The sequence below is a fragment of the Rutilus rutilus genome (assembly GCF_951802725.1).
Source record: "Rutilus rutilus genome assembly, chromosome: 7".
NCBI lineage: Eukaryota > Metazoa > Chordata > Actinopteri > Cypriniformes > Leuciscidae > Rutilus > Rutilus rutilus.
Window position 1 is genome coordinate 18,208,084 of NC_140221.1, and position 12,958 is coordinate 18,221,041.

Consider the following 12,958-nt stretch of genomic DNA (forward strand, 5'->3'; position numbering starts at 1 on the left):
AAATGATGATTGACAGCCAACAGCATCGCCCTAAGAGGTGATAGCGGAGAAAGTGAAAGTACCCTCTGAGCACGTAACACACACACATATATATATATATATATATATATAAAATATTATTCTCAGGTTAGGTAAAGCAAGTTGAGTCTGGCCTAAATTATAAGCATTTTAAATGACTTACAATTTGGTCAGAAGACTTTTCTGTGGTATGTTCTTGTTCAAAGTCTTTAAAAACACTAGGAATCAAGCCTCGTTAGGCAGTTATTTAATCAATCAAATTTATTTTAATTGTTTACTTTTCTTTTTATAATAAACAAAAATATAAAGGCAAATACAACTATAATCACGCTTTGAGTCAAAGGTGTAGTCAGCTCTGGGCTTCTTGTCTTCAGCTTGGGGTTTCTTGTCCTCATCTCTGGGCTTCTATGCGTCAGGGGTTTAATGACATATCAGTATCCAAAGAGGCAATCAGCACATCAGTCTTTTATACTCCTGTTGTTTCCAACCGAAGTTAGGTTCTAATCTTCTTGATTGACGCAAGTTGTAACTTTCCCAAAGTTTCCAAGATCCTTCTCGCTGCAAGATACCTCGCAGGTGCAAGCTGTCTGTCCTTTCATGTCCTTGAACTCAACCAAGATGGCTGGTTTCATTTTAAGGTTCTAGGAGTAGAACCACAGTCTTACAGTATATGTCCTTGAGCACACACACATAAATGCCTAACTATTACTGTACATCTGCCAATACAGTATAAGGCATTTCTTAAAACAAAATAAATAACATTGGGCACAATGCATTCAATTCAATACATTGTCTAAATATGTGTAACAAAAAAGCATCTACAATAGACAAGTAGGCAGGGTAATTGCATTTCCTTGATATTATACAACAGTATCACAAATCCATTAACATATTTACTGACATATCTGATATAAATATTATAATTAAACTTTATTTGGAATACTTCTTTATTGCACAATGCACATTTCTTAAGATGATGCCTAAAATGTGTTTTGATATCACTATTAGTAAGGATAGTATGATCTCTATATAATATTAGTATTTAAATAAGATATTTAAAGTGTACCTACTTGCAATATTTCCACTTTAGCACAATCAAATAGACTTAAGTATATCTTTAGTTGGACCCTTCGCACTATTTATTAAGCACAAAATTTGTTCCAATTTAGCAGATTTTAAGTATAACAATTTTAGTATACTAAAAGTACAATTGCAGGGTATAAGTACATAAATACGTAAATGTATTTGTAAAATAATAAAATAAAATAAATGTATTTTTTCACTAGGGATGACTTCAAGAAAAGAAGTGCACTTTGTAACAAATTTAAATCAGTTCAAGAATCAATATGCTAAAACCAAAACTTCATCTACACCCTGTATTACCCATCATCACCTATTCTATTATAACCAAGAGCACTGTTCAAGCCAAAATGCTTGACAGGCAGTACACACACATTTCATGTGGCACACTTTATGAAGAAAGGTATTATGGGAATTGGGTCAATAGGGAAAAAAACACATGCAGAGAATGTTATAATGTAGTGAAGAGCTGTAAATTTCAACCTGAGTCATGAGTTATGGACTGAGCTCACAAGTGCATGGTTAATGTGGCCATATCAAATGCATGGGAATACACTCCTACTGCGAAATGGGACACAACAGGAAATAGCTCAATGTTTTTTCCTGGGCGAGAGGGGCCAATAACTGTCACTTTAGTTTAGATGGCTCGAGCGCAGTGGTCCAATGTCTGTTTAACAGTTTGGGGTTGGAAACTTCTGCAATTAAAGAGTCCATGTGCACATGGAGATGCACTTCCCAGACCCTTGCTCTGACTGGAAGCACATTAGGACACCTGTGCATTTAAGAGTGTGTGGTTTTAAGTCGTACCACAGTCTGCACCTCATCTGTCCTCGCTGTCTGAAGAAACATGACATTTACAGGCAAGCACTCTCAGCATTGCTGAATTGTCCAATATAAGTGACCCGACACACATATACACATGCACATGAACTGTCTTTCAGCAACACACTACTCCTTGTATCCTCTCTTCATCCATAAAACTTGTACATTTTCAGACTAAACGTACAGTAGAAAAGGAGGAGACATAGAGGAAAACAAACAAGAGGATGAGAGGAGAAATCTCATAAAGCATTGCTCTGAGGTCAGCAGCACATACTGTAGCTCACCTGAACAATAAAAACTGACCCTGATCAGCTCAGGAAGACTAAAAACTATGAGAATCTTTGTTCATAAGACAACTGAAGGTGGCCAAACATTAAGACGGCAAGATTAAAAAAAAAAAATGAAATAAAAAATAGTAATAATCTCACTTAGTACACAACAGTAGTTAAAGTTGCCCTCAAAACACAGTATAGTATGTATGTATGTATGTATAGATCGCTGAATAACATTTGTTGACTTTAACTTAAAATTATACAATATACAAATTACACTAACAATACATATACAAACGATACTTACTACGTTTATACTAATTACACACATATTGAATACTTTGTTATGTAGCAAATGGTCACACTTTCTATAAGGTGTCTTTACTAATTATCAAAAATAATTACAGCTGTAATTACATGCAGGTATTTTTTTACATGAAAAACTAACAAAAAGAAACAATGCATTGGATCAAATTATTAATTTCAATATTAGTAGTTAAAGTAACTTAATATAAAGTGGGAAGCAACAAATAAACACATAAATAAATACTTTTTTTGGTGATTTAATACCTTGTAAGCTCTCATTCCATGCTAAACACACACACACACACACACACACACACACACACACACACACACACACACACACACACACACACAAAGGTAAATAATAAAAGAAATGAAGATTAAAACCTACACAGGATTTAAGTTCTTAATTTGTTCAAAATCTGTCAGATGGGAAAATAATCCTCAATGAATTTAAACCACCACAGTCCAATAAAACATGGTTCATGGACAGTATAGACTTGAGATGAAAATGCATTAAAATGCACATACTGTATTTGCCTAACTAACAAAAATGAAGATATAGACAGACAAATAGATGGAACTTGTTAAGTCAAGTCAAGTCAAGTATATTTGTATAGCGCTTTTCACAATACAGATTGTATCAAAGCAGCTTCACAGTATTAAATTAAAATAATACAACAAGGTTTGTTTCTAGTGGAATTTATTGATTGATCAAATTAAATATCCCCAAAATATCCCCAACTGAGCAAGCCAAAGGCAACTTGTAATCACAACAATTCTGCCATTGACATAAACAATTCATGACATAAACACAGTGGACACAAGATTACACCCACACATAAACGTGTTAAACAGAGAGGATGTAAAAGAACCATGTTCCTTCATGACAAGCCCATTTATGGCCCCATGTGTATCCCTCCCTTGTCCACCACAGGCATCTGAGGAACATAAACTGCGTGTGTGGGGGGGTTCTGTTGTAAGATTGTGTGGGATGAACCATGGGCCACAGGCTTCTCCCTAGCTGGGACGCATCCCTCAGCCATCTGCAAGGGAGGTTAAGCAGAACCTCTAGATCAGAGGAGGATGAGACCAGGCAAGTGAGAGAAAAAAAAAAAGAGACCACCTACCGACTTGGAGAACGACTATGGAATCTCCACCCCACAGCAGGCCAATGCTAGGCCCCCTTCAATGCATAAATAACTCTGACGGGAGCCGTTTATCATCACTTATTGGTGTATGTACATGCTGTGGGTTTGCAGGAACATGATTGGTTGGTGCATTCATCAATCTGATAGAGATCAGTCCCATGTTAGAGAGTATAAATCATTAGTCTGGAGCCTAACACTACTGATAGTGCTTATTGATGGTTTAATCCGCCCCACGCAAGTTTGCATTCAGGAATCTGTCCCAAATGTTATTATTGCCTAAACTGTCCCTGAATATCACTAAGAACTAAAAAAGAACACAAAAGGCTTTCATTACAACTAACATTCAGTTTTCAACAATTTTAGGCCATTGGTGGTTATAATCATTATATTAAACGGCCATTTTCATAACATTATAAAGCAATTACTGCAATGTGCCTGTGTGTCTACCATAATGGACAGTTCATGATCTGGCAGTAAATACATGAAAATGAACTAGAAGCAAAAGTCCCTTTCAGGTAATTTGATTTGTAATAAACACAAGACAATTATGCATTGTGCAGGTGATAGAAAATTAAGAACTAAACAGAGTGGTTAAATTGGCTGTGTGAATTATACTGACAATCACGGAGCACGGCCTGGTTGCTTTAAACTATGCAGATCTAATTCCTCCTCTCATAATGAGCCCTGGCATCCTGGAGCCTAACTTTATAATGCTGTCCGTGATCTCAGATGTGAGAGTGTATATTTTCTTTCCTTCTGCTTTTCTTGGCTGAACTTTCACAGGATGCTTTCAAAAAGCCCAGAGGGTAAATATTCTTCTGAAAAGTAAACAGAATCATTGTGACCTTGCCAAAAGAGCCGTGCTGTTGACAAACCATTCTGCTTCAACTCAGGACGACAACCAAACCTTTACTGATATCAGAACACAAAAATGGGAGTTTAACAGTAAATAGTAAATCAGTTGAATCAGAATCTGCGCAACTTTAAGAAATAACTGGTGAACTGAGGTTCAGATCCTAAATTTAATCATTATTTAGGTAGAACTGTCATAAAGGCATCACAAGACAATATAATTACTCAAAAACATAAGCAGAACTGAAAACTTGCTACATCAAACAATGCAACAGAATGTGATGGCTGTAGATTCATGGGGATCAAATTAAATAGCATTTGGATACAATCAGAGAAGGATCAAGGAAATATAAGACAAGACAAGGAGAAATAACTTCAAAATAAAAGCTAGAATATCAGGAGACACTTATAAAATGCAAATTCAAACTAAATAGCCTACAGTTTTACATAAGCTACGCATATAAAGTTATACAAATAACAGTCCGAAGGTGGTAAAAAATTCCTCACCAGCTTATTTAAGGGCCGGATATGAGTCAGTTCAGAGGCATCTGTTTTTGGTTTAACACTTAGGTCAGAGATCAGCAGTCCTTGGCTTGAAGCAAGGTTGGTCAGTTCTTCTGACATGCAACATGATAAGCCTCCAAATACTTCAGAGTGACTCCCCTGACTCCACATGTTCCCACACACACACACACTCCTATACATGGGAAGTCAAATAGCAAATGTCGACCACTTAGGACAGCGACAAGTCAGGCTTGAACCCTGTGACTGTACCTCTGACCTTGTCCGACACTATCCATGAGTTGTCCCTCATGAGGGACATTTCACCCCAGTGCTACAGGAAACCCGAGTTCTTACGAACATAGGCCTATATGTTTTTTGTTTGTTTGTTTGCAAATGGAACAAGAAAGACAAGAAAAACATTCACACACAAAACATTGTCGTATTATGGAACAATCGTAGGGCATTGTAATTCCCTTCACAGTAACACTATCAATCATTATGAATAATTTAGCTCCATTATCATGCAGTTTCAGAACAGCAATTTCTTTCTTCACGAAAATGCACGGTAAAAAAAAAAAAAAAAAAAAAAAAAAACCCGGAAGCAAAGCATTTACTTGTTTCTAAAAAGTAAAAAGCATCTTGTTACTCAAAATAAAATATCACTACAACAAAAAGGGACATTTTTAAGTATTAAAAGTATCCCTAGTTTTCCTTAGGTGGGAGGAGGCTAGATCATCTAAGATTATACGTCACATACACTGTAATAATTAGCTCTAAATGTTAGCCAGATAGGTAGGTAGGTAGGTACAGTAGGTAGGTAGATAGATGGATAGATAGATGGATAGATAGATGGATAGATAGATAGATAGATAGATAGATAGATAGATAGATAGATAGATAGATAGATAGATAGATAGATAGATAGATAGATAGATAGATAGATAGACAGGGTGGTAAATGCCTATTAAGATGACTATACCCTATCACCTCGACTTAGAAAAGGCCATATTTAGCTTTAAGGGCATGTGTGTATATATGCTAAACTAAAGGTATCGGGGCACATCTGTTGCCCTGTCTGTGAGAGGTCGGGTACAGTGTGTCCTGGGGGTGGCGTTTGTCACGTCGAGGAATCTTGTTATATACTTGCTGTTACTCACCCGGGCGATAAGTCATCGTTATGGTGCTCCTACCTGGCAACCTGGTGATAAGGGAGCCATGTTCAATCACAACGGCAGCTAATATTTCAAATTCCATATTGTTCGCCTCCAGCTGGAGATACCCCATACCTCACACACATACATGTGCACAGAACACACACAAACCGGAGGAGTAACAGAGGGAAGGGAGGGCTTCTAAGGGGTCTGATAGAGCTCTCGAGGGAGAGGGTGAACATTAAGAACCTCACAGTGCCACTGTCACCCAGCGAGACTGATGTCTGAACTCAATGTTAGCCAAACACTGTCTGAGGTCTCTAACAGGAAAGATGTTTGGACTTCAAAATAATTGTTTTGTTTGAACTCATGTTCAACAAGTTCAATGACACATTAGCAAATTCCGGTCAAAAGTTTGGAGTAATTTAGATTGTCTTAATTTTTTTGAAAGAAGTGTCTTTTGCTCACCAAGGCTGCATTTGTCAAACAAACAAACAAACAAACAAACAAACAAACAAACAAACAAACAAACAAACAAACAAACAAACAAACAAAAAACAGTAATATTGTATTATTACAATTTAAAATAACTTTTGGTAACACTTTCTACGAAGACCATCCTTATTATGAATTATAGCTCCATTTCTACTTATGTATGTGTAAGTATTACTATTTTATAAATACATTTATAAAGACTCATTAAGACCTATACTGCATTATAAGAATTATAGTTACATTTATATTATTTTTTTATAATTACGATTAAGCCATGCATTTGCTTTTTAAATGCACATGCTCATAATCCATTATGCACTGATTTATAAGTATTAATTAGTCAGTCATATGGTTCTATGAATGTATTTATAAAGATGAAACATGCATCGCTATAGTGCTATTATATTAGTTACAATGAATTTTTAGTAACGAAGATTTATTTCATTAATTTATTAACAGCCCAGCAAGCAAGTATTGCTTGTGTTATAAAGTTCTTTGGCGTAGGCCCCGTCCGTAGCTCGTAATCCGAGGGTAACGGAATCTGCATTTCCTGCCTGAAGACGAAGGCAGGGGCGCAGCCGACCCCTTGGGAGGTATGGACAGGGACCATCCTGGTGGTGGTGGGGAGGATGGAGGTGAATGTTGGCGTCCACATCTGCAAACTCAGACATATGTAAGTACGGATCTTTTATACTACAAGTATTAGAACATGATTGGTTAGATGAGAAGGTAATAAGTGACATAACAATTGAGTCTTCCTGGCAGAACGTATGTTAAAGCTTTCATTTCAGTGTTATACATTATGGACTATAACTGTTCTTATAATGCAGTATAGTCTTTATAAATATTTTTATAGAATAGTAATAGGCCCTACTTATAAATAAGTATAAATGGGGCTATAATTCATTATAAGCATGGTCTTTATTGAGAGTGTTACTGAACTTTTTTTCTATTTGAAGATGTATTTAAAAGGCAATACATTTTTGTGACGGTAAAGCAGAAATTTCAACATCATTACTCCAGTCTTCAGTGTCACAAGATCCTTCAAAAAATCATTCTAATATTCTCAATTATTAACAGTTATTATTGGTGCTCAGCTATAATTAAAGGGGTGGTATAATGGCCTTTTCACAAGATGTTAAATAAGTCTTTGTTGTCCCCAGAGTGTGTATGCGAAGTTTTAGCTCAAAATACCCCACAGATATTTGTATAAAGCATGTTAAAGTTGTCACTTTTTGAGTGTGAGCAAAAACGCACCGTTTTTGTGTCTGTCCCTTTAAATGCAAATGAGCTGCTGCTCCCGGCACAGGGGGCGGAGCTTCAACAGTTTGTGTCCTTTTACCCAAGCGGCAACATTCTAATCGAGGCCGATCTGAAACGTACAAATTCTACGAGGTGGCTTATTCGTATGAATTCATACGACCTGACTCGTACGAATTATTAAGATTTTTGCAAAATCGTACATATTTTACGAACTGGCCAATTCGTATGAATTCATACGAATGACCTACCCCTGACCCCGCCCCTAAACCTACCCATCACGTGGGTTTAGACAAATCGTACAAATTCGTACGAGTGAGGTCGTACGAATTAGTACGAATTAGCCAACTTTTTATCATTCGTACGAATTCGTACGAATTGGTCGTGAGATAGCGTTGTCTAATCTGAAAAATGAAGCCTACCCGGAAGTGCGAAAAACTGCAATACATCGAAAATCCGCTAGAGGGAGGTCCCAAAAGGGAGCAAATGTCCATAGACCACCATGTTAAAATGTCCTTTTTTAAGGTATAAATTCATGTTTTTACAGGTTGGTCCCATGGACTTTTATTGTATTTTTCGATAGGTTCCGAGTGCCTGACAACTGTGAGGTGGGTGAATTTTTTTCTAACTCATTAGTTTAGATTGTATTTAGATATAAAATGTATGACAAATAAGGGCGTGGTTAACTCTGATTGACAGCTTGATTGACAGCTGATAACGAGCATAGGCTGCTCCAAGGAGAATGACAACATAAGCGCCATTTTTTTAAATATACAGTTGCAATATAATACTACTGTTTTTGTATCATGAAATGTAGTTTTAAGAGTTTTTCAGGCGAGAATGTAGTTGTTTAAAGCTCAAATCTGTGGTTTATTTATAAAGATTTATGAAAATTGTATCCAGGTTGTGAGATCCAGACGATCACCGAGCGCTCGGAACAGTCTTTCCTCGGCTAGTCGTTCTGACATTTGCCGCTGACTCTGGCGTCTCTGTAGTGGTTAAACATGAGATATAATTCGTCTTGTGTAGATCTAACGGGCGATTTTTGGTCTCGTGAATCTATAAGTTGTTCCCTGGCCAATCGTTTTGGCTGAGGGGAAGTTTCATAACTTTATAAGCTATTTAACTTTACCGTTGTATGGTTAGAGAGTGCTGACTTTGTATGTTTGACTGAATTGTTTGCTTTATTTGTATAGCTTCTTGGTACCATTTACTTATACTTTTATAATGGCTAATATTGATTAAACTGAAATTTAACAAAAAGAGACTGGGTTGAGTTTTGTCATTTTAAATTTTAATACAACGAAGATGATCTGTATAATGTTGTTTACTGCAACATCTGTTGTTTAGTACAAATGCACATATTGCCTGGACCATATTAAAATGTTTAATATTTTTATATTATATTTAAACGAAAAGAGGCAGGTTTGTGTTTTATATTTCGTTTTGTTAGGCAAACGTTTTATGCAGTGAATATAATCAATACGCGTTGCCTGAACCACATTTGTGTGGCTATAATGTTTAAGATTTCTTTAAATGAAAACGAAAAGAGTTAGTATGGTGTTTTATAACATATTGCGTTGCCTAAAATATACATACAAAGATAACCGGAGTAGCAGAGCGAGCTGAGTGACGCGCGCTGTTCTGTACTTGGAATAACCGGACTCGCGTCCTTTACCCATATATGGATTGGCCAGAAGGTGGGCGGGGTTAGGATTTCCCAAGATTTTCCAAGATGGCGCAGCCCATACCCCCATAAACGGCTTCAAAACCGTTCTTCAGAAAGTCTATGGGTGACGTCACAGACGCTTTGTCCATATGCTTTTACCTCACACAGACATGGAATGGAAATTTCAAAAACCTTTAGGCTTTTATGTTCAAACCGAAGTCAGAAAGAATGAGAGACTCAAGAAGAAGTGACTACATGTAGACAACATTTCTGAATGGTTAGTTGATGAATTTATGTAGCTTATATGTGTAGTTATCTTCTAGTCATTGATTAGCATATTCTGTCTTGATAATCTATAAATCGCGTTCTCGGGGGTGGGTTTATGTAAATTTAGGGTTAGTGATGTCACTAACCTGAGAGGAATGTCGTGTAGTCCTTACTAGCCGTTTGTTGTAGTCCTTAAAAAGCTATTTCTTTAAAAGAAAATATCTCCCTTTGCTTTGAACTTTGCTTTGAGTGTTGTAACTTTGCAGATGTTGTTTATGCTCAAACAGCAACATTACACACTAAAGTAAGTTAGAAAAGTGAAATCATATTCAACCACCCCTTTAACTATAGTTAATAATAGTTCTTATTATTATCAATACTGATCAATATTGTTGTGGAAACTAATACCTTTTTTTTTGTTTTAGGATTCTTTGATAAATTGCAAGTTCAAAAGAACAGCATTTATTTGAAATGGAAATTGTTTGTAACATTATAAATGACTGAAACTTACTTCAACTTGGAAGTTTTAAAACATGTAAGTGATTGGAACATTTATGCAAATGCTAAAAGCCAAAATATTTTTGCATCCACCAAACAGATACTTGCTCAGGGAAATGTTAAATCCACACAGGAGTTGATACCTAATGCCTAAGCACTACATACAGTTAAAAGAGCTTTTGATGTTGGCTACCTCCAGACTACAAAGTTTCAATAGTTTAAGTTTGTAACAGATTTATGCAGAAACTCGCCTGATGTCCAATCCTGAGCTATACTACCATCAAAACCTCAGAGTGAATTGGACAGTCCAAGTCCCTGCTAAATAAGTATCTTAGAAAGCCAAGCCTCTCTCCTCTCTCTCTCTCTGCATGCTCAATTGTAGAGAGTCAGTATAGCCTATGATGCACCTTTATGTGTGTTTATGCAGCTTTAGCAGGCAGCAGTTTAGCAGGTGCAGGACGCTGTAAGTACAACTGAAATCCAATGCTAAGAGGATTAAAGAGAGGATGATATCTCGCTAGTAAATAACACTTCGTGAGGAGTGAGAGAGGGAGGGAGAGAGACAAACTAAATAACGGCACTCACACTTTGAGGCTTCATCCTGTCCTTGTTGAAAGGCAAAAATAAATTTATGAATAAAACACAGGTGTTAAGTTGCCTGCAAATGAAAGCATTTAATAGGGGTTCATTTCTGTAGTGTGCTAGAGAAGATAAATGCATTTCAGATAGATGTTCATGTTTTTTTTTTTGTTTTTTTTCACATCGTTAATCCAGTGCATGCTAAAATGCTGTCTTTTTTTTTTTTTCTCTAGGCTCTTCGCACATATTTTTGTTTACCCATAAACATTCACTCTCCACAGCAGTACTGTCAACAGAAACATCACTTCTGCACACACTTACACATTAACATGATAGGCAGTCCTGGAGCTCCTGGAGCTCCCTGTAAAACCCTCTCATTCCAAACGTCCAGAATAACGCACACATTTTCTTGCCATATGATAAGTATGATGTCAGGTCAACTTCTCAACTCATAGAACATTGGTCAGTTTGGGATTTTAACCAGTTTAAAATGAAATCAGAAATGGAAGCATGTGAGAATGATGCTCCAGACCTCCTATAGGTGAGAAGAAATTATCCCATGTTTTTACCTGAACTTTTACTTTTATCAAATACTTTATACGTAAAAGAGAATACATAAAAACATTAAGCAGGATTGATAAAAAACATTGATAATAAGTGTTTCTTGAGCACCAAATCAGCATATTAGAATGATTTCTGAAGGACCGTGTGACACTGAAGACTGGATGATTTAAAAACAAATCAGCTTTGCCATCACAGGAATAAATAGAGGGTTTTCACGACGCGTCATCAATCTGGAAGTCGGCCATTTTGGAGGCACTGAACGTAAACAGTGCCATTGAACTGAACGGACTCGCAAATTTGGCTGATTATTGCTTCTGAAAAATGGTCAAGTTTTGGTCTGTACTCATCGGTCGCACCGAGAAAAAACATTTCTAATTCTATAGACTGCCGAAAGTTAAAGAGAAGAGTGCAACAAACTGATGAAAGATGGCGTTTGTGGTTGAGAGAGGCACAGCATCAGCCACATGTGTAAATGAAGCGTTACCTATGGCTAAAATTTTGACGTATAATAGTTAACTATGGGTACATACACACTGTCAGTCCGATTATCTTTGTATCCGATTGGAATATGATCTAAAATGATGTCCACACTCCACACTGTATTGCAACTGTTCAGAACCGATTTGTGTGTCCACGCAGCTCTTTGACAATACGGCAATGATGTTGCGTTGATGGAGAGGTTTGCATTTGCAATATAAATGTTTTCTTATTTAAATTTTACAATATGGAAATGTATAGCCGCCGCGCTGGACTACTGCGTCTCGAGCTGCAGAACTGTAGGAGGCTGGTAGGTTACTGTATGCACAACTCTTTTTCATCCGCGCCGGTTTCAAAATACTTTTCAAAAATAATAATTTTCTGCTCGTCCGGCACTTTGCATCAACACAACCTTGTTTCGGCAGCGACTTTCAGCATGTTCCCTATAACAACGTCTGATGTTTATATTTTACGTGGCGTGAGAAAGTCACATAAACCACGAGAAAGAGCGTTCAGACTGGTGGATTTCCTGATATGTGATTTGAAAAGGATATTAAACCACATGTAGCTTGAAACTGATTTCATGTGCTTTTTTTTGGACTGACAATCTGAACGTAGCCAATGTCGGGATACGAAAAAGAAGTAAGGACTAGAGAAGCTAGCTCGTTCAGATCTTTACCACATATTACCTTAAGTTTGTCAAAATTTTGAGCTCTTTCCTGCTTACCAAGTCCTTCTCTATATGATTTCGCAGCTTCCATGTGTTTTTCCCGTGGTTTAGACATCAGAAATTAGTGTAACAATGTGTTCAATAGTACATAAACAGTGCAATCCATGCCGTTGTTTACATCCGAGTACCTCCAATATGGCCGCGCATCCGGGTAACTGACCAAATCGTGACGTAGGTGAAAACCCTCTATTACATTTAAAAATATCTTAAAGTAGACAGTAGTTAGGCCTATTTTAAATTCTAATAATATTTCACAATTTTAC